The 21,137-nt window shown below is 39.3% G+C and overlaps 1 protein-coding gene across 1 annotated transcript in view; it reads right to left on the minus strand.

Annotated features, from left to right (window-relative positions):
• POMP (proteasome maturation protein) overlaps positions 1-21,137 on the minus strand; it is a 68,163-nt gene that overhangs the window by 37,052 nt on the left and 9,974 nt on the right. The gene's annotated exons all lie outside the window — the stretch shown is intronic.

Genomic DNA, 21,137 nt, shown 5'->3' on the forward strand with positions numbered 1-21,137 from the left:
AAATAGCACTCACAATTTAAAAGACGAGAATTTCTTTTTTCCAAGACCATTCCTTTCAGGTTTAGCTAATGTCTTCTGGGCTATTCTCAGATTGACTGATTGATTGATTTTTGTTTTACTTCCTGTTCAATGCTCTTCCCAGAACAAAAGAAAAAGTACTTTATGGTTTACAAAATGCTATGTCAAGTTATTTTACCCTCTTAATAACCCTGCAAAGCAGATCTTCCTTTTTCCCATTTTATGGACAAGGAAGGCAAGTCTCAGGCTTCACCTGACCATGGTTATTCAGCTACCACTAAGCAACAGTATTATACAGAGATGGATTTGGCACTGCTGAGTTTCTTCACAGAAGGGTGTGACAGATTATAAATCCAATATTGAGAACTGTATCAAGGAGAGTATAAAGTGCCCCCCCAAAACACATAAGCACTACCAGTACCCAACTAACTGCCCATAAGGTTGACTTTTTTGAGGTTAGATAAGGTCTATAACAAAGTCCCTTCCAGCTCAACCTTCCCTGATTTTACACATTCCTGAAGTGAAGAGAGCACACATGGGAATGTTTAATACAGTGGGAGGATTAACAGATAGTTTCTCAGTTGAGCAAAGACCATTTGAGATGCAGTAAGTGCATAAGGGGACTGGACTGGGGTAGCCCAGGGTAAGAACACAGCATGAATGGGCTTAGCCATCTCCAAAGAGTCTGTCCTAAGAGATAATTAGTAAATGGGATGCCGGGAGCCTAGAGAAGCATGCAAGCTGATGGGGGTATTTAGCCAAGACATGGGGTGGCAGGGGTGGAGGGGAAGCTATTATCTAACCTCCTGTAATGTGACCTGATTATCTATCTGAACAAAGAATATTAACGGATGATTTGTTTTTATGGCATCTATATAAAGAGGAACCAAAAGGAAAAACATGTTCCTTTCATCTAGGACTGTACAAGGGCGGTTAGGTATACCACATCTAACAGAAATAAACATTTTCATCACTCGGGAGGGTGTATTTCCGTTTCTGTGAGGCTAGACTATTCAGTAGGATCCTCCATAGCCTGCAGCGCACAACTCAAGAAACCCCTTTTCTCCACTCCTATGCTCACTAAATAATCCTCTGGTTACTCAATCAGTACCCAAAAATCTTGCTAATAACAATAAGGTGCCCTAAGTTCAGTCTTTCTTAAAGAAATGTCTGTATATCAGGACCACCTGAGGAATTTTAAAAAATCTCTGGAGATTCTAATTCACTTGGTCTGGAGTGGGGTCTTAGAATCTATGAAAAAAAATCTCCCCAGGTGACAGATACACATTCAGATCTGGAAACTACTGCCCTAGATAAGTGCTTCTCATCCCTAAATGCACATTCAGACAATCAGCATGGGCGGGCAGTTAAACAAATACAAATACCAAGCCTTACTTTAGGCCAGTGGTTCTCAGCCTTGGCTGCTGGGCAGAACTGCCGGGGAGCTTTAAACACCGCCAATGCCCAGGTCCCAGCCCAGGCCAACCAAGTCAGAATTGCTGGGAGCGGGAGGCAGACAACAGTAGTTTTTCAAATGTTCTCCAGGTGATTCCAGTATGTGGCCAGGGTTGAGAATCACTGCTCTAGATCAGGGGTCAGCAAACTTTTTCTGTAAGTGGCCAGAGAGCCAGAACGTAAATATTTTAGGCTTTGTGGGCTACACAGTCTGTCACGGCTACTCACTTACCTGCTGTCGTAGCACAAAGCATCCTAGACTGTGCATAAGCGAACATGCATAGCTGTGCTCCAATAAACAAAACAAGCAGCAAGCTGAATCTGGCCCAGGGCAGTAGTGTGCTGAACCCCTGCTCTCCATGGAGGACACACATATTTTGGTTACTGGAGAGATATGTCCCTCATGGTAATACATGGTAATACAGAATACATAAAATAGTGTTAATATAAAACACTTGTTATAGCGCCTGGCTCAGGTCAGGCTTAAAAAATCAGTCTCATTTGATTAGCGTGAGGCAGTCCCTTGAGTCAAATCGATTCTGGTTGCACTTGACAGAAGTTTCTGGACTTACATGGCTACAGATCATTACTTAGAGACACCTTTCTTGGGAATGATATGCAGCTAGAATGTGATCAAGATGGGACACAGCCCAGATGGTTTCATTGCCAAACATTTAAGGAACAAACAGGTCAATTCTACACAAGTGTTTCCATAAAATAGGAGCAAGGAACATTTCCCAACTTGTTTTATGAGGTCAGCATTATCCTGATACAAAACCAGACAAAGAAACTACAAGAAAAGCAAACTACTGCTAAAAAAATAATAATTTAAAAAGACAAGTTAAGTGATACAAACTTTAACACTTCATGAAGGGGACAATCTACATTTGGAGACCGGCAAAACGGAGTGGAAGGCAGGAAGCTTTTTATATGATAAAGAACACGGATCAAGAAAAGTCATCGCTCAGGATCAGTTCCAGGACCCTTCCCTCCCCCTCCCCCTGAGGATACCCGAATCCATGGATGCTCAAGTTCCTCATGTAAAATGGCACAGTACTTGCATATAACCTATGCACATCCTCCTGTGCACTTTAAATCATCTCTAGATTACTTATGATACCTAATACAATAGTTGCTGGGATGGCAAATTCCAGTTTTGCTTTTTGGAATTTTCTGGAATTTTTTTTTCCAAATATTTTTGATCTGAGGTTGGCTGAATCTGAGGATGTGGATACAAAGGCTATATACAACTGTATAAAGCCCAGAGCTGGTTTGGCATTTGGGGATGGGCTGACTGGATATACTGCCTTTCTGGTCAAGGGAAGAATTCATGGACACGACAGTTACCTAAGTTTTGGTTTGCTGATGTGGCATCCAGGCAGGAGCAGCTCCATCTTGGGCCTAGAAGGTTATTTCAACACTGCACACTAATGTGTCTTATGAACATAAGCAAAAAATTCACAACAAAATATTAACAAATCAGGTAATATATAAGAAAGATACTACATCCTGACGAAGTGAGGGCATCCAGAAACCGTAAGGCTGACTCAACATTTGAAAATAACTTAATGTAATAACGCATCATATTAACAGACTAAGGATAAAAAAGCCACATGGTCATATCAATAGATGCAGAAAAAACATTTGACAAAATTCAACATCTATTCATGATAAAAATTCTCAAGAACCTAGGATCAAGCTAATAAAGGGCATCTACAAAACAAAAACAAACCAAAAAAACCCATACAGCTAACATGATATTTAATAGTAAAAAGACTGGATACTTTCCCCCTAAGATTGGGAATGAGACAAGGATACCCCATCTTACAATTCCTGTTCAACACTATACTGGAAGTCCTAGCTGTAAGGCAAGAAGGCATACGGATGGGGAAGGACAAAGTAAAGCTGTTTATATGCATATGACATGACACAGAAAGTTCTAAAGCTTCATTAAAAAAAAACTACTAGAACTAATAAATGAACTTAGCAGTGTCATAGAATACAAAGTCAATGTACAAGAATCAATTCTATGTCTATATGCTAGCAACAAGCAACTGGTAAAATCAAAATCAAAACCAATACCACTTAAAAATAGTATTGAAAAAAACCCACAAAATATCTAGGGACAAATTTTAAAAATATGTTTAAGACCTGTACACTGAAAACTATAAAACACTGCTGAGAGAAATTAAGGAAAACCTAAATAAATGGAAAGATACGTGCTTATGTATTAGAAGACAACACTGTTAAGATATAAAAGTTCCAGAAGAAAACATTCAAGAAAATCTTTATAATCATGGGTTAGGCAAAATTCCTTAGATAGGATGCCAAAGACACAAAACACCAACACTCAGATTAATTGGATTTCATGTAAATTAAAATTTTCTGCTGTTTGAAACACACCAATAAGAAAATGAAAAGGCAAGCCAAGATTCCAGAAGGTATGTGCAATACATATATCTGACAGATGCTTTATATCCAGTATACATTAAAAAAAAAAAAAAACTCTTGCAACTCAACGAAGTAAGCAAACTACAGATCTCCCTCGACTTATGATGGGGTTACGTCCAGATAAACCCATCATAAACTGAAAATATCATAAGTCAAAAATGCATTTCATACCCCGAACCTACCGAACATCATTGCTTAGCCCAGCCTACCTTGAACACGCTGAGAACACTTAACGTTAGCCTACAGCTGGGCAAAATCATCTACCACAAAACCTATTTCAAAATAAAGTGCTGAATATCTCACACAATTCATCAAATACTGTACTGAAAGTGAAAAACAGAATAGTTGTCTGGGTCCAGAATGGTTGTAAGTTCACCGGTTGTTCGCTCTAGTGACGGCGTGGCTGACGGGGAGCTCTGCTCGCTGCCACTGCCCAGCAGCACAAGAGAGGACCTATGCGTTTCGCTAGCCCAGAAAAAGAGCCACAGTCAACATTCAAAGTACGGTTTTTACTGAATGCCAATTGTTTTTGCACGATGGAAAAGTCGAAAAATCATAAGTCAAACCATTGTAAGTTGGGGACTGGCTGTACTTTTTAAAAGGTGGAGGAAAGGGCAAAAGATTTGAGAAAGCAGTTCACAAAACAAAGATACAGTAATGCTCAACACCATTAGTCATCAGAGAGATGCAAATTAAAACCGCAATGAGATGCCACCATGCACTCTCTAGAATGGCTAAGTTTAAAAAGCGTGACAAGACCAAGTACTAATGAGGGTGCCAGCACCTGGAATGTTCATGCACTTACCACGTGACTCAGCAACGCCACCTAGGTTATTTACCAAGACAAATGAAAACAGATGTCCGTACAAAGGCTTGTATATAAATGCTCATAGAAGCTTCATCCATTATAGCCCCAAACTGGAAATGACCCAAATATCCTTCAATACATGAATGAGTAGACAAAATATTGCTATATCCATATAATGAAATATTAATCAACAATAAAAGAGAACAAAACTACTCAACAACATTGATAAGTTTTTAAACATTATACAAAGCAGAAGAAGCCAGACACAAAAAATTACATACTGTATGACTCTCTATGAAATTCTTGAAAAAAAAACTAATCTACAATGTCAGAAAGCAGGTCAGTGTTTGCCTGGGGCTCGCATCAGGAAAGACAGGGATAAAAAGGGACAGGACAGAACTTTTAGGGGTGGTTTGGTGGTGGTTATACAGTTGTATACGTATATTTGTCAAAATGTATATAACCGTATACTTAAAGTAGGTACGTCTGTTCTATGTAAATTACACCTCGATAATGTTAAATAAGAAAGACTATATCAGGGCTTTGAAGCCAGCACTGATATATGTTTGAAAGCCTTGGTAAAGGTATGTTATCCAGCTTGTCTTGCGAAAGACAGTTAGGTGGCCAGTGAATAGGGGATTTACATCGGCAAACTACTCCAACCTTCCTTCCTCTCAAAGTATTTGATCTCCTCCCTCTATACCAGCAGTTCTCAGAGTGTGGTCCCTGGATTAGCGGCATCACCATTACCTGAGAACTTGCTGGAAACACAGATTCTCAGGCTTCACCTCAAACCTCCTGAATCACAAACTCGAGGGGTGCGACCCAGCCATCTATGATTTTAAAAGCTGCCCCGTGATTCTAATGCACAAAAAAGTCTGAGAACCACTGCTCTGCACTACACTAAGGACTTCTGGCATCTCATCTTCATTCAGTATAGGCCTGTGTTGAATCCAGTTTGGGAAATTATTAAAAACACATCCACCTTCTTGAGTTAAATGAATCTGGAATTATCTTGTGTAAGGGCATCATACTGTTTATCTAAAAGCACATTCAAGATCTCTTCGTTCACATGTCCCTGAAATTCCTGTAGACGTAAACTGGCAAGGTCCCCACATTCTTTCTACATGTTAAATTTCTTTGGGTTTGGCCTCCAGGGGGCATGCTGGGCTCTAACCACTGGCTCTGGGTTTGAAAATAAAGAGCACTGGGGCAAGAGGCTTACTGGCTTCCCTGATACACTGACCCCTCAGGTGAAGGAAGTCTTAAGGAAAAAAAGGACGACTTCTAAGTGAAGTGAATTCTTCCTTCTAAGTGAAGAATCTGCTTCCTTCCTCAATCATATTCCCCCTTAGTTCTCGGGGTCCTACACAGTGCTCCAGTTTTCACACTTTAAACCTGGTAGGGCAGTAACTGCACTAGCTGTACTAAGTCAGGAGACTCACATCTGTCTTCTGCCAAGTGCTCTACCTGTAAGAAATGACACTCTTTAGGTTTCTGTAGGTTGGTTTGGAGATTTGAATATGTTATTTACTTGCTTTAAACTTTCACTGCTGTCAGAAGCAGCCACCCCACCATCCTGACTTCTTCCCATTCTGGTTGCCCAGAACCTTGCTGTAAATTGCGCGTGTGACTTCATGTGACCAGATGGGGTAGCTATCTTACAGGTGCCTGCCAGGGACAGCTAGATTTCCTACCTGGATTCACTGCCTAACCTGACTCAGTGAGATAACCAGCCCCAGTTCCCAAATTTCTCTGGGGACGTGTTTCCTGTAACACCAACTGTTTAATGCCAATTACTGCATCATTCAGAGATCCCGATTGCAGGCAACAACGTGTACTGTTTATTTCTGTTTATTTAAGCCCACGGGGATTTACTGGAATAAAAGTAGGAGCTCACAGCTCCAATAAAAAGCTTAGGAACAGCCTAAGAAAACAATCAAGAGCCAGGGGAGCTCCAGACATAAAGCGGCAGCAACACAGCAATGATCATGCAGCACGGAAGGGCGAAGGGCACTGCCTCTGGCAGTGATGGGTCGCCTCACTGTTCTCCTCCTGTCCTTGCTCTAGAATCCAAGTCCAGGACTGAAGTTTGATCAGCTGACCTGGGTCACAAGCCTTCCCCAGGAGGCATCAGGAGCAGAGAGGTGGGCCCTCTTAGCATTCTAGAGAGGGAACAGCACGACCTCCCCCAAGACAACACAACTCAGAGGAAAGGCGGTTCCCCTAAAGAATTCAGAGTCTATCAGAGTAGATGCCGGACAGCCAAAATAAGACAAAAGAGTCCTACAAAGTGCAAGGTGAAATAAAGAGAAATGGAATCTGGGTGCTGACCTTGCCTATCTTTCACCCAAAGCCAAACCCTGGAGGTATTCAATTTTCATTTTATTAAGAGAGAGCCTCTGAAGCCAGGGGTGAGAAGAACATGTTAAACTGTATCACAAAGATGCAAACAGTAAAAACTAGACTGTGGGAAACTCTATGGAACAAACAACTTGGTTTCTTCAACAACTAGCAAGAAAAAGAGAAAGAAATGGAGGTAGAAGCCATAAATTATAAAACAGCTGGCACAAAACCAATCACAATGCGTGTAAATTACTTGGATCTGATGCAAACAAAATAGCTTAAAAACTATTACTGGACCTTCAGAAATATGAATACTGACTGGACATTTAATTATAAGGAATTATTGTTAACTCAGGTATGATAATAATAGTATTGTGGTTAGGTTAGCTTTATAAACTGAAATATTTACACCTATAAATAATATCTGGAATTTCTTTCCAAATGACGTTGAGGGGGAAAGTGGGTAAAAAGATGAAATAGATGAAATAAGATTGGCCATGGATAAATTATGGAAGTTAGATGATGGAAACATGAGATTATATTATATTTTTCCATCTACTTTTAGGTGTTTTTAGGTGTTAGAAATTTTCCAAGATAAAAAGTTTAAAAAGAAGAAAAATGCAATGCTTCTTGGACCTTTTCTTAAATGTTCATAATATAGTGCCTACTTTTAAGCCACAGTGCCAAATGGAGAAGGCTCTGGCTGCCCTTGCCTGTCCTGGTCTTGTGACTTTCTCATGTGATCGGGCAAGACATCAGTAGATTAAGGGCAGCAGTGTTTCCCTATGGCTAACATAGGATTTCTTTGGTCATAACTTCCATGATAACTATGATTATGATAACTAAAGTATCTCAAATATATTCAATATTCTGTGAAAAACATTAGTAATGCTAAAAATTAAATGTAGCACTTTAAAACCAATGTAATCTTCTGTTCAAATGGAACGTCTATGTATTCATTAAAATGATTAGATTTAGGGCATTAAGAAGAGTAATGATAGAAATGGATTATAAAACATTAAGTAGGAATCCATGAGTCCAAAGGATACCTTAAAAAGGAAGAGAAATGGGGGGGAAACCTGGCTTTACAAAAATCTGTCAACCAATAAATGCAGAAGGAATAATAAAATATCACAATTTTTCGGCCCTTTCCTGTCTCCAATGACCATGTTGTAAATGACTGAGGTAAAGATTTTTCATGGATGCTAAAACCTCTGGCTGAAAGGTTCTTCGGGAACAGGATGTATACAAGGTCTCAAGTTATTACTTCACAGAATTATTATTATTAATTACAAAAGGAAAACTGTACTATTACAATGGAGAGCTCTGACGGCCACCACTTGTCCACCAAGTGATCATACTTAGCAACACCAATAAGTGGGACAACCTGACCTCACATGGCTCTTGATATGACACAGTAAGTACATACAGCACCTTTGTAGACCTCTTGCCAAAAATGTTTATCCTGAATCTACTCGTGAGGAAACAAGGCAGTACGCTGACAATTGGTGAATCTCATGAAGGTTATACTGGGTGTTCTATGTATTTTTTTTTCCCTTTTGGCCACACCACGTGGCTTATGTGATCTTAGTTCTTCGACCAGGGACTGAACCCGGAAACATGGCAGTGAAAGCCCAGAGTCCTAATCACTGGACTGCCAAGCAATTCCCCTCTATGTATTATTCTATTTTTCTCCAAGTTTCCAAATTGGTGAAAAAAATAATTTGGTGTATGTTTTGCAAGGTTTCTATACAATACAGAAAACAAATAAAAAGAGTGGCTGAAGTCTTGAGTTAAAATCAATCCATCTCTCCAAAAGTAAATAAGCCTAGCCAAAGTGAAAGCTGAATTCCTTCTGGTCCCTTGCTGATCCAAAGCTGTATCCTCTATGTGACCTCTATTTCGTCACAGAGATGAACAGTATAGCTTTTGTCTCCACCAGGTTGAGACACCGAAAAGAAGCAAAAAGACAAAGTACAACTGACAAAGCATGTCTACTGGCTCTAGAAATAAATTCAAGATCTCGGAGCAAACTCTAAATTTTCAAAACTTGATTTTTCATCTTTAAAAGAAAAAACATTTTAAAGTCTCTTATACTTTTTCGATCTGGAAAAAAAAAAAAAACCTCTGCTGAAATTCTATTAACAAACCTAACAGTATGTTCTCATACTTAAACAATATTTAAGGATGTATAATACAACAAAAGTATAGGTTTTCTAAAAATTGAAATATAGTTGACTACAATATTATGTTAGTGTCAGGTGTACTACATGATTTGACATTTGCATACGTTATGAAATGATTGTCATGATAACTCTAGTAACCATCAGACCCCGTACAAAGTTGTTACAATTTTACTGACATATTCCTTATGCTGTATATTACATCCCTGTGGCTTATTTATTTTATAACTAGAGTCTTCTACCTCTTAATCCCCTTTACTATTTTGCCCAACCCCCCATCCTCCTCCCTTTGGCAACCACCAGTTTGCTTTCTGTACTTGTGAGTTTGTTTCTGTTTTGTTGTGTTCCTTTGTTTTGTTTTTTACATTCCACAATAAGTGAAACCATATGGTATTTGTCTTTCTCTGACTTATTTCACTTAGCATAACACCCTCTCGGTCCATCCATGTTGTCACAAATGGCAAGATTTCATTCTTTTTTATGGCTGAGTATTATTCCATGATGTATATATATATATATATATATATATATATATATATCTCACATCTTCTTTATCCATTCATCTGTTGATGGGCACTTACATTGCTTCCATATCTTGGCTATTGTCAATAATGCTGTAATGAACATAGGAGTGCATGTATCTTTCCAAATTAGTGTTTTTGTTTTCTTCAGAAAAATACCCAGAAGTAAATTGCTGGATTGTATGGTAGTCCCATTGTTAATTTTTTGAGGAACCACTCTGTTTTCCACAGTGGCTGCACCAGTTTACATTCCCACCAACAGGATTCAGGACTCCCTTTTCTCCACATCCTCGCCAACACTTATTATTTGTGGTCTTTTTGATAACAGCCATTCTGACAGATGTGAGGTGTTATCTCATTGTGGTTCTGATTAGTATTTCCCTGATAATCCGTGATGTCAAGCATCTTTTCTTGTGTCTGTTGGCCATCTGTACGTCTTCCTTAGAAAAATGTCTATTCAGATCCTCTGCCCTTTTTTTTTCTGTTTAAATTTTATTTATTTATTTTTCGCTGCATTTGGGTCTTTGCTGTGCGCGGGCTTTCTCTAGTTGCAGCGAGCGGGGGCTACTCTTCGTTGTGGTGCTCGGGCTTCTCAATGCAATGGCTTCTCTTGTTGCGGAGCATGGGCTGTAGGCGCTCGGGCTTCAGTAGTTGCAGCACGCGGGCCCTAGAGCGCAGGCTCAGTAGTCGCGGTGCACGGGCTTAGTTGCTCTGCAGTATTGTGGGATCTTCCCGGACCAGGGATGGAACCCATGTCCCCAGCACTGGCAGGCAGATTCTTAACCACTGTGCCACCAGGGAAGCCCCTCTGCCCATTTTTAATTGGGTTGTTTTTTGGATGTTGAGTTGTATGAGTTCTTTGTATATTTTGGATGTTAGCCCCTTATCGGATACATCACTTGCAAATATCTTCTCCCATTCAGTAGGCGGCCTTCTCATTTTGTTGATAGTTTGCTGTGCAAAAGCTTTATTTTTTTTCTTCTTTTTTTCTGACTATTTATTTGGGTCCCCTCTCTTCTTCCTTGATAAGCCTGGTTAAAAGTTTAACAATTTTGTTTATCTCTTCAAAGAACTAACTCTTAGCTTCACTGATCTTTTCTACTGTTTGTTTTTTGTCTCCATTTCATTTATTTCACTCTGCTCTTTGATTTCTTTCCTTCTACTAACTTTGGGTTTGGTTAGATTGAGATTTTTCTGCTTTGCTGAGGCAGACTTGTATTGCTATAAACTTCCTTCTTAGAACTGCTTTTGCTGCATCCCATAGATTTTGGCTAGTTGTTTCCATTTTCATTTGTCTCCAGATTATCTTTTTTTTATTCCACCTTTGACTTCTTTAGTGAGCCATTGGTTGTTTAGTAGCATATTGTTTAGCCTCCACGTTTGTGTTTTTGTAGGTTTCTTTTTTTTTTTTTCCCTTGTAGTTGATTTCTAGTCTCATCCTGTTGTGGTTAGGAAAGTTGCTTGATATGATTTTAATCTCCTTAAATGTATTAAGATTTGTTTTGTGGTCTAGCATATGACCTATTCTAGAGAATGTTCCATGTATATTATGCTTCAAAAGAATTTGTATTCTGTAGTTTTTGGATTGGATGTTTCATATATGTATACATGTTAAGTTCATCTGGTCTAAGGTATTGTTTAAGGCTGATGTTTCTTTTCTGCATGATCTGTCCAATGATGTAAATGCAGTCCCCTACTATTGTGTTACTGTCAATTTCTCCCTTTATGTTTGTTAATATTTGCTTTATGTATTTAGGTGCTCCTATTTTGGGTGCCTATATATTTACAATTGTTATAACTTCTTGTTGGATTGATCCCTTGATCACTAGGTAAAGTCCTTTGTCTCATGTTACAGTCTGTTTGAAAGTCTATTTTGTCTGATATAAGCATTCCACCACAGATTTCATTTGCACCTTTTCCCATTCCCCACTTTTAGTCTGTGTGTATCTCTTGTAGGCAGCATATATATGGGTCTTGTTTTTTTTATTTGGCCACTCTGTCTTCTGATTGGAGAATTTCCTATGTTTACATTTAAAGTAATTATTGATAGATATGTACCTACTGCCATTTTGTTGTTTTCTGGTCGCTTTTGTAGTTCTTTTTTGTTCCTTTCTTCTTTTGCTCTCTTCCCTTGTAATGTGATGACTATCTGTAGTGTTATGTTTGAATTTTTTTTTTTTTTTTGGTGTGTGTGGGTGTGTGTATTATAGATTTTAGGGTTTTGGTTACCATGAGACATATATAACAACATGTATATGATTATTTTCTCTCTTAAGTTCGAATGCATTACTAACCTACATTTTTACTCCCCACCCCATGTTTAATGTTTTTGGTGTCATATTTTACATCTTTTTCTGTAACCTTTACTTATTGTGGATGTAAGTGATTTTACTACCTTTGTCTTTTAACCTTCCTCTTAGCTATATAAGTGGCTGATCTACTACCTTTACTGTATGTTTGCATTTACCAGTGAGATTTTCCTTTCATAATTTTCATTTTCTAGTTGTGGATTTTTCTTTTCTGCTTAGAGAAGTCCCTTTAACATTTTCTTGTAAAGCTAGTTTAGTGACACCAAACTCTTTAGCGTTTGCTTGTCTGTAAAACTCTTTATCTCTCTTTCAATTCTGAATGATAACCTTGCCAGGTGGAATATTCTTGGTTGTTAAGTTTTTTCCTTTCATCACTTTGAATATATTGTGTCACTCCCTTCTGGCCTGCAAAGTTTCTGCTACAGAGTCAGCTGACAGCCTTATGGGAGTTTCCTTGTATGTAACTCGTTGCTTTTCTCTTGCTGCTTTTAAGATTTTTTTTTTTTTTTTTTTTTGCCACTTTAATTATAGTATGTCTTGGTGTGAACCTCTATGGGTTCATCTTGTTTAGGACTCTCTGTGCTCCCTGGACCTGGATGTCTGTTTCCTTCCCCAGATTAGGAAGGTTTTCATCTATTATTTCTTCAAATAAGTTCTCTGCCTGTTTCTCTCTTCTCCTTCTGGTACTCTTGTAATGCAAATGTTAGTATGCTTGATATTGTCTCAGAGGTCTCTTTAAAACTATCATCATTTTCTAAAACTTTTTTCTGTTCAGCTTAGGTGATTTCCACTACTCTGCCTTCCAGATCACTGATCCATTCCTCTGTATCATCTAAGCTACTGTTGATTCCTGCTGGTGTATTTTTTGTTATTGTATTCTTCAGCTCTGTTTGGTTCTTTTTTATATTTTCTAACTCTTGGTTGAAAGTCTCACTACGTTAATCATTCTTCTCTCCAGTTTGTTGAGTATCTTTAAGATCATTACCTTGAACTTTGTATCAGGGAGGTTGTTTATCTCCACTTCATTTAGTTCTTTTCCTGAGGTTCTTATTCCTTCTCTTGGAACATATTCCTCTGTCTCCTCATTTTGCCCAATTCTCGGGCAAATTTATTTCTATATGTTACATAGGTCAGCCACTTTCCTAATCTTGGAGAAGTGTTCCTATGTTGGAGATGTTCTACGGGGTCCAGCAGCATGCTTCTCTCTGGTCACCAGAGCTTTATGCTCTAGGGAGGCTGTGTGTGCCCTTCTCTTGTGGCAAAACTGACTACTGTGGGTGCGCTGGCAGTGGGGCTGGACCCTGGCCCATTTGGTTGCGAGGTTGTGCCGTGTGCAGTGGCTTGTACTTGCCGGAGGGCAGGGTAGGCTTCCCACGTGGTTGGGTGTTTGACCCAGGGGGGCACAGGGCTGCTGCTGGCCCACTGATAGGTGGGACCAGGTCCCTGGCGCTAACAGGACATGAGAATTCCAAAATGGTGCTTCACAACTGGTGTTATTGTGGTAGAACAAGTTCCCCAAAATGGATGCTGCCAGCATCTCTCCCCAGGGGGAGTCCCAGGTGCCTCCTGCCTCCCTGGATCCAAGATCAGCAAGCAGGTCTGACCCTCTGTCCTTTCGAATTAACGTCTACACTGGGAGTCAGATCGCATTTACCCTAGAGAGAAGTCTGTTTCCTGTAGCCCTCTGGCTCTTCTGAACATAAGCCCCACTGGTTTTCAAAGCCAGATGTTCTGGGGGCTCATTTTCCTGGTGGAGGACCCCCCAGGCTGGGGAGTCCAATGGGCTCAAACCCCTTGCTCCTTGGGGAGGATCTCTATAATTGTGATATTCCTCCCACTTCCTCACCAACCTGTGGGTGTGGGTCCTGATATACTGTATCTCTGTCCTTCCTACCTGACTCGTGCTTCCTTCTTTATGGTTTTTTTTTTTCCGGTACGCGGGCCTCTCACCGCTGTGGCCTCTCCCGTCGCGGAGCACAGGCTCTGGACGCGCAGGGTCAGCGGCCACGGCTCACGGGCCCAGCCGCTCCTCAGCATGTGGGATCTTCCCGGACCGGGGCACGAACCCGTGTCCCCTGCATCGGCAGGCGGACTCTCAACCACTGCGCCACCAGGGAAGCCCCTTCTTTATGTTTTTAATTGTGGAAAATCTTTTCTGTTAGTCTTCAGGTTGTTTCCATAGACAGCTGTGTGCTGTTAAACAGTTGTCATTTGGGCATGCCCATGGGAGGAGGTGAGTTCAGGGACTTTCTACTCTGCCATCTTGGCCACTGCCCCCACCAAGGTATGGGCTCTTTTTTTTTTTTTTTTTTTGCGGTACACGGGCCTCTCACTGTTGTGGCCTCTTCCGTTGCGGAGCGCAGGCTCAGCGGCCATGGCTCACGGGCCCAGGTGCTCTACGGCATGTGGGATCTTCCCGGACCGGTGCACGAACCCGTGTCCCCTGCCTCAGCAGGCGGACTCTCAACCACTGCGCCACCAGGGAAGCCCGGTATGGGCTCTTAATTAAGGATTTGTTGTACTTGAAGGAACCTGAATTTCAACTTTGAAATCATGAGCTAAATACGTTCAATGAAGTATCACATTTTTGGTTTTGCTTTATTGAAATATCAAGTCAAAATTTGGTTAAACTTAGATTCATCCAATTGTAGACTCCAGTGGAAGATTATACACTATACAGTCTTTCAGCTTTTCAAAAGTAATCTACCTGTTCAGACAATTTTCTACACTCTTGAAATGTCTGCATTCAAAGGAGTAACAAAATGCAGGAAAGCACTGGGTTATACTTATGTGTACTCCTGAAAGAGGGATAAAACCCACTGCAAAAAGAAAAATTAATAAAAAAATAATAAGCCTCTCATTTATATTTTGTACAGAGGGTAGGAGTGAAGAGACGTGTCTAGTGAAAGAGCCATTCCATGATGTGCCAAACAGTGCTCAGTTATTTGCAAACCCACCCGCTTTGAGACAATAAAACCCACAAATTCCTTTATTCACATACATATTAAAAAAAAGTAACACAGAACTACATTACAGTCCATTAATTATGTTTATATCTTTTATTGTGAATTTTATCATTTTAGTGTTAGTAAAATTAATTGTAATCAGGCACCAACCTGTGAAGTATCTCTTAAACCCCCAAAATACTAAACTAATTCCTTAAAACAAACCCCACAGCATCTGAAAGAAAAAATGCCTAACTGAAGAGTCTGGCACCTAGGCAAAGTATCTCAGAGGAACCTGAAATTTACTCTTATGAAGGAACCCAAATCATCCCAACTCCAGGCACACACTGCAGTTTGTAGAGACTACTAGCAAACGTTCCAGCACCGAGGTACACGGGAAGAATTAACTGATGCTAATAAATATTACTATAAAGGCGAAAGCAAGCATACAAATCAAAGGTTCTCATCCCTGGAGAGCTTTTCAAAAGTAGACTTCCTGGGATCCACCCCAGACTCGTCCTTCTGGAACTTCTGAGATTCAGACCCTGACACCAAGATTCTTTCACAAGATTTCCAGGTGATTTTACACGCACCCAGGGATAAGGATCATGGGTGTAAACACAAAGGAGGTAAAAGAGGAAAAGGAGAGAGGGGGAAGCATGAAGACCTTCAGAGAATAAGCACTAATCATGATTACCAATTTCTGTGTTTAAAGCATCAGCTTTTCCATTTAAACTATGTTCATTAATTCATAGTACCTTCTACTGGTCAGGAAGAGTATCTACTATTCCTAAAACTAATTAAGGTACAGAAATATCCAACCTTGTTAATTAGTTGAAAGAGAACACATTTAGAAACAATCAATTAGTGAACCTTCATTATTTCTATATTTTCTCATAATTTAAGTGTACAGTGGGTTGGCAAATACTGTGTTGGCAAAGACAGTTTTAAGCTCAATCTCAACGGTCAGGAGCAATTTTTATAGTAGGATGTTTAGCAGCATCCCTAGCCTCCTTGCACTAGATGCCAGTTGGAAACCCTCCCCAAAGTTGTGACAACCAGAAATTTCTCTAGACACTGTTAAATGACCCCCCCCACTCCCAGTGGGGAGAGAAAACACTGCCTTCAGTCATAAATCAGTGACTTAGACAATAAAAATACTCCTGAGAAATTGATAATCTTTAATTTTGTATACTAGGTCCATAAAAAAATACCTTATTAACAAAGAACAACCATAGGGAAGATTTACTTTTAAATAAACTATTATTGAATTTGTTCATGAACAGTTGTATGTGTACATGAATGTTCTTTTTTCCTTTTTAAATTTAAGCATCTTATGATATACTAATCTATGCAGTACTACAGTTTAATTGACATCTGCTGATTAATTTTTCACTTTAAAGACAAGACCAAAATCAAAACCTCTGAACTTATACTTTTCAACCTGAAAGAATCAAAGAATGTAGTTATAATTCTAAAGTAGCATCAATAAAGCAAGTGTTATTCTTATGAGTATTAATGGACTATACTGAAACAAGGTAAAATATAATAGTCTTATCTTGTACTTACTTTGAAATGCTGCCACTGAACAGATGTGTATTCTGAAAGATGCTACTATGAAGTTTGCAGGCTCAAATACCAATGATTATTCAAAATTAAATTTATGAAATAACTAGGAAACAGGCTGAATTGGAACCTGTGCATAGTTTTATGATATTAATTAGCAACATTTTTTTAAAGACATAGAAGGCATTATTGTTTTAATATAAATTAGAAGTTTTTAAACCATCTCCCTTTAGTGCCTTTAATTATCACATAAACCAAAGACCCAAAGAACTTCAAATGATCACAGATACTATTTAGGCAAAAATTCTCATGTGTCAGTAATTTTAATGTTGTGCATGTCAAATTATAGTAAAAAACGACTATAAACAAGATGCAGCCCCTCTATTTCCATGAACAGCACACTGCATTACAGTAAACCGAGTTTATATTCAACCATCAAATGTGGTTCTCCCATTAGTTCACTTTGTGACGGGTCTGAAAACAAACAAAAACAAACATATTAAAGAACTGGACACTTAAAATGGGTGCATTCTACTGTATGTCAAGTATACCTCAATTCAGGTGATCGTAAAAGAAAATATAGATTGAATAAGTTCTTTTTCAAAGTTCTTAAGTTTTCCAGTGCTTTCCAGTTGACTCTAGGAACGATGTCTAATAAGAGATTAAACAATCCGTAATCTAACTTGCAAAACCCATTTTATTTCTATCACTCTGTGCTCTGTTGCAAATACATATATACACAAACCAGAAGTCTAGAGCAAGAAAACCTTAAAAACCTTCACTCTCTTGTCTGTATTGACGAGTCAGACAAAAGTCTTACTTTAACTGCAATAATGCACCTAAGAGTTTTTAAAATGAATAACAACATTAAGGTTCCTACAAACAAACAAAGCCTCTTCTCCTCCACACAGGACAAGAAACAGAATAAATACCCAACGAAATAAACTGTAAAATCAGTTTGTAAAAATAAATAATCATTAAAATAATGATTACCAAGAGTAACAGATCAATTTGGATGTTTCCTCACTGGATCTCCTAAGAGACTGGAGATTACTGTGTCACATTAGTTCAGCAATCTCTACTCTTGACATCTGTCACACAACAAAGTAACCTTAGCAACAACTGATACTATTACAATTATTAATAGAGTAAATGGCTATGTATACAACAGGCATCCAAAACCCAAATTAAGAAAAAGTATGTCCGCACATGAGTACAAAGAACAAAGATGTTTGCTGCAGCGCTGTTTTGTGTTAATGAGAGAGAAAACTCAATACATGTATTGATGCAGCATACCTACTACCGTAAGATACACACAGTATGATACCAATTGTGATAAAAAATATATATACACAAAGCAACGCCAGATATTTTCTGATTACATATATTTGTATGAAGACACAGAAAAAAGTCTGGAAGGACATACACTAACTAGAAGCAGCACGCAGCAGGCACACAGGGAAGCAGGGAGAGAAATGGGTTTGGGCTAAACATGGAGGACTTGAGTCTCAGCTGTAATGTTTTCAATTTTTAAACAAAGAATATCCTTATTTATATAATAACAACTTTCCTTTTAAACTCTGCTTTTTAAAGCTTTTGACTTTAATAAAATACATGCTTATTAAATAAATCACTTGCACCAGAAGACAGCACACCATGTAAGCAAGGCCCTGGCCTGTGAGACTCCCAGGCAGGACCCGGCCTCTTGGTCAGTCTCAGTTCCCTCATCTCAAAGTGACAGAACTAGAGTAAACGGAAGGCCGCTTTCAGCATTAAGAAAAAGGCTAGTTGTGACTTTCTCACTGCCTTCCTCACATTCTCTTCCCTTCCTTAAAATATAATGTGCAGATTTTTCTTGGCCAAGCGCTTCCCCGATGAGCAAGCAAACAAAACCCTGATCACCTCCAACACTTTAAAAAATGTAAATTGGAGAATTATACAGATTTTCATCACAGTTGACTAGTCTTCATATCATGCTTAGATTAACACACTACTCCCTCATTACAGACTTTAAAATTCCTTCTGGGTCAAATGTGATGAGGAGAATGTGGTGAGCAACAGCTTTCAACACTCATCATGGATTAAGCACTTTATGAGGCACTGGAGACACAAGAGTTAACAAGACAAAGTCCCCAGCTCTTGTGAGGCCTGTATTTAAGTTGGGGAAAACAAATAAGAAACAAGAAAAATACTGAAAAAGTGATAAGCAAAGAATGAAAATGAGGTGACAGGGTGACTGGGACTACTTTAGACTGGGTAGTCTCTGAAGGAGTGACATTTAAACTGGGATCTGAAAAGTGAGGGGGGAAGTATTCTAAGCAGAAGGAACAGCTAAGGCAAGGCCCTAAGGTGAAGCCAAAAACTGTCCATAAATTATACAGTTACAGTCCCCACAAGGGGGAAACTACCCAAAGTGCAGTGCAGTGATCTCATCCTGACAAAAATCACCTACCTAAACAGAGGATCTTTCTAGTTCTTAGCTGCCTTACAGAGATGCAAGGAATGAATATATAAAGATGTCCATAAGAGAGCTAGTGATCTTTTTTTTTTTTTTTTTTTTTGTGGTACGCGGGCCTCTCACTGTTGTGGCCTCTCCTGTTGCGGAGCACAGGCTCCAGACGCGCAGGCTCAGCGGCCATGGCTCGCGGGCCTAGCCGCTCTGCGGCATGTGGGATCTTCCCAGACCGGGGCACGAACCCGTGTCCCCTGCATCAGCAGGCGGACTCGCAACCACTGAGCCACCAGGGAAGCCCCCGCTAGTGATCTTTTTAAATCTGAAATTCTATCACATGTCACGGCTTAAAATCACTCAATGGGTATGGACACCAAGGGGGGAACGTCAGAAGGGGGGCAGGGGTGGTGGTGGTGGGATGAATTGGGAGACTGTGATTGACACATATACACTAATATGCATAAAATAGATAACTAATAAGAACCTGCTGTTTGAAAAAATAAAATTAAAAAAAAGATTATAAATTGAAAGAAAACAAAAGAGCTGAAGAAAAAAATAAAATAAAGTTACAGTCTTCAGATGTCAAAAGAAAAAAAAATCACTCAATGGCTTTCTGTTGCATTCTGAATAAACTTTTTATGGTCTGCAAGGCTCTGGCTCCTCTGTACCTACCTGGCTTTTCAACCTCACCTTATTCTACTTTCCACTTCCCTCAAAACACTCCAGCTACATGGGCCTTCTTAACATGTTCTTATGTGTGTTGAGAGACAATTCTCTAGGAGCCTTTCTTGATTCCACAAGTCTTGGAAGCAGAGGCACTGTCTGCCTTTGTTCTGGACTCTCTTTCCAAGGCTGTTTCTAAAGAGAGATCATGTTGCCCTTGGGGCACAGAATAGGCAGGCTGACTGCCCATTATAAGATTCAGGGGCCCTGAACTTGGGGTTCCCCTTACTGTAACAAAATACACTCTATATGCAGGTTTCATCTAACCCTCTTCTTGCTGCCCTGTGGGAACTGGGGCTTAGGGACCCAACAGAAAAGCTGATGCTCTGGCTTCTGCTACTGCAGTGAATAACAAACTGCCCTTTGTCTCGAGGAGTCTGTCTCTGCCAGCATCCATGAAACCATAGAGGGCTAACTTGCTAGCTCTTAAGTGGAATAAACCCTTCAGAGCTCTTCGGCTATTCTCAGGTTAGAGACCCTAGACATACAGCTTCTTCTGTCTGAAATATTCTTCCCTCTACTTTTAGCTCAACTAATTCATGTATCTTTCAGGAATCAATTTATATGTCATATTCCCAGAGGTGCCTGGCCCTCCTACCCAACAACAAACTATATACCTACCCTCTTTATTCTTAGAATTTAATCACTGTTTATAACTACATGTTTGTGTTTTAACTGTTAATGTTTACCTCCCCCATTAGGAAGCACAGATGTTTTGTTTTTTTCACCGTCGTATATTCAAAGCCTAGCCCACTGTCTGACATATAACAATTATTTTACTGACTGAATAAATGCTCAGTAAGTCCCTCTCCCTTTTTTTCACGTGACTTTACAGAGGCTGATTTTTAAATGAGTCCATTTTTATAACTAAAAGATAATTATAAACCTGAGCTATCACCTTACTAATTTTAAATGAGGTCTAAATTCAATGTAAAAGCTTAGGAATTCCAGGTTTTCCTGCATTCAGAAAGTTCCCTCAGGGAAGATTCTCAAAGAGGAGTCTCATGAGATTTCTGTTGCATCCACAACATCTCGTTACCGGACATTAGCAGCCAAGCAAAAGTAATATAATTTAATCCTGTTGGGTTTTTCTGTTTCTCCTAAACTGCTGAGGCATAATGAACAGAAGTAATACTGGACAGAATTATATTTGTTTACCTTCCTCAGAACCAGAAAAAAATAAAGGACGCTGCATGTATTGCTCTTACTTAAAAGCCATTTATGTCATACATAATATAATCATCCAGAGAATTTTGTTAAAAATGACAGATTCTTCTTTGCTATTCACCATCTATAGAAACACAACAATTACATAGGAGGAAAGGGTGGGTATTTTTTAAAGAAAACTTTGACCTTATTT

Source organism: Delphinapterus leucas, chromosome 18 (assembly GCF_059928025.1).
Source record: "Delphinapterus leucas isolate spDelLeu-1000000601 "Yukka" chromosome 18, BTC_Dleu_Yukka2, whole genome shotgun sequence".
Classification (NCBI taxonomy): Eukaryota; Metazoa; Chordata; class Mammalia; order Artiodactyla; family Monodontidae; genus Delphinapterus; species Delphinapterus leucas.